Genomic DNA, 5,125 nt, shown 5'->3' with positions numbered 1-5,125 from the left:
ATTCACTTCAATTTGGCCGCAAAAGTTGCGGACAGCACTCCGCGAGCTGTCCGCATCCGTTGCTCCGTTCCCGCAAAAAGTATAGATCATGTCCTATTCTTGTCCGTTTTGTGGACAAGAATAGGCATTTCTATAATGGGCCAACCGTTCCATTTCGCAAATTGCGGACCTCAAAACGCGGCACGTTCATGTGAACGAGCCCTAAGTGATCTTTGGTGCCGTGTATAATCGGCTTCATTGATTGGTTGTTGCATTACCATTACAGACCAGTTTGACAGAGCAAATATGGCGATGGTGCCATCGGAGGTCGAAACGTAGGCTTCATTTCACGTGGCGATGGGATAAGCGGATGCCAAACACGCCTGGCTCTTCTTATCTCATATCAAACATGTATAATGTCCCTCTAAGGTGGAGGACCGCCAGAAATGGGGTCCAGTGACCACCTTCATCCCCCGGGGTCTCCCACATTCATGTTCCAGGTCTTCCTTGTCATGGTGGATCCAACATCATGTGCTGGAGGTGACGCCATATTGGTGCTGTGATGTCACCAACGTCAAAGGGGTGTACGAAAGGAAACCTCCAAATCATGGTGGATCTCCCCTCCAAACAATAATGGGATCTTCCAAAGGGAATCTAGCGCCTGGGGGCAGTCTAGTAACTGGGTGAGCCCACTTCATGCGACGGGGGTGGTATACGCTCGCGGTTACAGGGCTGGATGATGAGGATTTACCTCCTCGTTCAGTCCCTTCACAAAGGAATTACCAAGCAGCTGACTAATTGCAAAAAAACTCAAAAATGACCCGTTTATCCGGAATTTTCAGGCCCTCCACACAGACGCACATCAGCCGGCGGCCGCGACTTTATAGGGTCTCTTTTCTGAGCTGTAATAATGAGATTTCAGATATTTATTCGTGTATATAAACATTTTTGTATATAGGAGGTCATGGCGAGGCATACGAGATCGTACTGATTGTAGCGTCGGTGTCATTCGCGTAGAGAACACGGCGGGGGTATGTTTAGGTTCTTTTTCATGATTTATTTCATTATGTGCCATTTATCACTGACAGATGAAATCAAGTGCTTTATCCTGGATTATTATTATTAATGGTTTTACTCCTTTTTATTCGTTTGCCTTAAGAGCGGCGCTCACGCCGCCGTGCGGTTATTTCTGCTAAATATTGACCCACATTTTAGGCCTCATCCACACGACCGCAGTTTCGGTCCGTATACAATCTGCATTTTTTTTACGGATCGCTGCGGACCCATCAATTTCAACGGGGCCGCAAAACATGTGGACAGCACACCGCGTACCGTCCGCATCCGTATGGCGGCCCGCAACCTTGAAAAAAAAAAAAAAAAGCAGAACATGTCCTATTCTTGTCCGTTTTTCAGGTCAAGAATAGGCATTGCTGACAATGGGAAGGACGTGCGGATCCGCAAAATGTGGAACGCACACGGCCGGTATCCGTGATTTGCGGACCGCAAATGCTGATCCGGTCGTGTGCAGGGGGCCTTATTCTTCTAATGGGACAAATTCTACGATTTATTGCCGCCCACGATTCCAATATAATGTGATCATCTCTACAAAACTACCTTTTAGTGTCCTGTTTATACTTTACGTGGAACCGTTTTTCATTTTAATTTATTTTACATTAAGTTATTGTATTTATTTATTTTACATTGTATTTATTTTTACTATTTATGTTTTGTTGTATTTATTTTTACTATTTATGTTTTGTTGTATTTATTTTTACTATTTATGTTTTGTATTTATTTTTACTATTTATGTTTTGTATTTATTTTTACTATTTATGTTTTGTATTTATTTTTACTATTTATGTTTTGTATTTATTTTTACTATTTATGTTATTTTTACTATTTATATTTTGTTGTAATTATTTTATATTATAGTTTATGATTGTAGCTCAGTTATTTTTCGGGATCGCTCCATTTTAATTTACTTATTTTTATTCAAAATTTAAAGGGGTTTTCTGAGATTAGGATATCAGATCGGTGGGGGGGGCTCCACCTATCAGTTTTTTTTTTTAAGAGATCGGGACGCTCTGGTGATTGATGACATCACCTTCATCAGTCACATGACCTAGTGAACACACCTGGGCTGCCATACCAAGCACAGCCACTATGCGGTGTACGGCGCTGTGCTTGGTGAGCTGTAAGGAAGTCTCTCAGACCGCTAATTGGTGGGGGCGTCGGGACTCGGACACCTATTGATCAGATATTGATGACCTTTCCTGGAAAACCCCTTTAAAGGCTATGGGCACCGTCAGAATTTTTATAATTTTGAGCTAAAAATCATTTTTTCAATTGGTCTTTATTTATTTTTTTAATTTGCAGTTTTTGTGATACGTGTGGTTAAAAATCAGTCCGAGGTCCATCAGCTTATGTCTGAAGTGAAGTCTCTGATCTCCTGACCTCATAAACCCCTTATTATAGCTAAACTATTATCAAACTGATAAGGATATGTCAGGAAATCAGAGATAAGGCTTCACATGAGCCATCAGCTCAGGAGGGACAATCTGCAAATAGACTGATTGTTAACCACACGTATCACAAAAACTGCTGACAATTTTTAATAAAGGCCAATTGAAAAAATTATTTTTAGTCCATAAACTTTTTATAGTTTTGTTTTTATTTCCTTTTTTTTTTTCTTTTAGGCTGAGGCACAACGCCATATCGCTGGGTATTAATGCAATCACTGAATGCGGATACAGCTCAACTCGCAAAGTACCACGACCCCAGAACCGCAGTTATTCCAGCAGTGTTGGACTCTTTACGATTCTGGCATTGTGGCAACTTGTGGGTCGCTCCGTGACCGCATTCAGTTCATTGGCTGCGCTACGCAGTGTTCGACCGGTGCTGCAGCCAAGATCACCGTGTAACCCCCGGCCTAGAGCTGCCTTTTATTTATTTTTATACATTTATTTATTTTATATTTAAGAAAAATTTGAGGAAATTTTCATTCTTTTTTTGATTTTTACATTTTTTAAAATGTTATATTTGCTTAAATAATTGTATTATTTATTTAAATATTATGAGTTTTTTTTTTACCGGTTGTGTTTCCCTTCTCTGTATTTAATGAATGTATTTCTTGTAAAGCACCTTGGATTAATGCAGAAAATCCGTAATTCTGAATGTACTCTGAATATTTCTTTGCGCCTTTTTTACATCTTCATCGCCTGTTGACTATTTCTCCGTTATCCACGCAGGTTTGTGTTTCTTTTAGATTCTTCTAGCTGACTCGATCTATATTTGTGTCTGTGGTAAATGACTCTGTTGGTAAATTGGACAGAAATATTTTTTGTTTTTATCAGTATTTATTTTTTTTCTCATGATTTTCTGTTTCTTTAGAAGGAAAATTAACTGTACCGATAAGAGCAAAAAAAAAATATGAAGAATGTGTTACTGAAATAAAGAATAAAATCCACTTTTCCAGATATGAACCCTGGTCAGCTGGTCGTAGTTGTTGTGAGAATGGAGAATTCGGGGCAGCGGTGTAGCGGGGCGGCAGGGAGGACACAGCTGTGCACACTCCCGGGCCATAGAACAAATATGTACAGGACGTAATCTGCAAGGTGAATGTGTGCAGACCACAGCGACAGGTGACCTACAATCCGACTGAGCCAGAGATTTCTCTCAGGGATCGGTTGTGCAATCGGAGGCTGACGCCAGCCGAGCACGTTGGAGAGCTGTCAGCCCAGCACTAATTCAGCCTACCGCCATTCCTCCTCTACCCCCTTGGCACTGTCCCCAGGAAACTGGTACATGAGGATCGGACCACCACCATAGGTTCCAATCTTCTCTACAGCTTCCAGGCCCTTCGGATTCCCCAGTTCTAATCGGTGACTTGGTATTTCTTCAATTTTTGGTTGCTCGCAAAGGTTTTTTCAAGTCCAGAGTGCTCATTCTTCTCATGCATCCACTGTACCACCGATATCTCCTCATTCTGTGGAAGCCGTGTAAGGCCTACCTCCGCCAGTACCTTCAATAGAGGGTCGTCATGTCCTGCTCTTGATCACTTGCCAGTTCCTCTCTTTCTCCACGACAGGTCTTCTCATCATCTCTACTTGACTGGCCGGCCATTGTTTGCTTCTTTATTCCTCGGTGGTCCGGGCGTTCCCTTTTTGAAGTCTCCCCTAGCTCTTCCTAAGTGGAACCACTGGCTGGTTCTACTGGGTTTTGGGATAGGGCGTCAGAGTTCCCATTGTTATGGCCCAGTCAGTATCATACATTGTACTTGAATGTGCTGAGCCTGACCATTCCCAGCCTGGCGGTGTATAAATGGGCTAGGGGAGGATTGTTTCCAGTCCACAGTACCACCATCACACAACACCACCAACCATTCCAGCCTGAACAAACTGAAGTTCTCAGGGTTTTTCTGATATAGGTGACCAGTCACTCCCTACTTCTTGAACTTGGGTCAGGACTGTCCCCAGACCCTTCAAGCTTCCATCAGTCACAGGGCAAAAGGCTTGGTGTAGTCAGCATAGGCCAGAACAAGGGTACAGGTCCACAATGTCTTCGGCTCTTGGAAGGCCTGGTCTGCTTCAGTCCCACATGCAATGACCCCTTTCTTTGCTGCCCCAGGGATGCAGCACCTTGGCAAAGTCTACTGTAAGCGACTAGTCCCAGGAAGACCCAGAGCTCCTTCACATTAGTAGGTACAGGCCTGTGTTCCACTGCTTTGTCCATGGGTGAGACTCCCTGTCTGGACACCAAGTACTCAGCGTTAATTTGGCTTGTTAGAGTGCTGGGGGGATGTGGTAGTAGTGCTCACGAATAGGACTGGCAACCATAATTGGGATGTCATATTCTAGGGTCTGTCAACCCAAAGTCTGTCTCAGTTCTAGAGAAAGGATCAGGATTCATCCCCGGGAGCATAGCCGCCTTAATTCATGGCAGACAGCTTCACCATCTAGAAGTGGACTTTATTCAGGAGCTGTTCCCCTGTAGATGTCGTGACCTAGAGACACCTTGGCATACGATCATGGTAGTGGTGCCCATCAGTGGGGTTCTTGGGTAACTTGCCCTTGTGGTGAACACTGTCGCCATCAGCTTTCATGATGTAACGTTCATATCATGCTTGGTGACACCATTCTCAGTAGCA

Source organism: Bufo bufo, chromosome 1 (assembly GCF_905171765.1).
Source record: "Bufo bufo chromosome 1, aBufBuf1.1, whole genome shotgun sequence".
In the NCBI taxonomy this organism is placed as follows: Eukaryota; Metazoa; Chordata; class Amphibia; order Anura; family Bufonidae; genus Bufo; species Bufo bufo.
Note: the sequence above shows the minus strand (reverse complement) of the source record.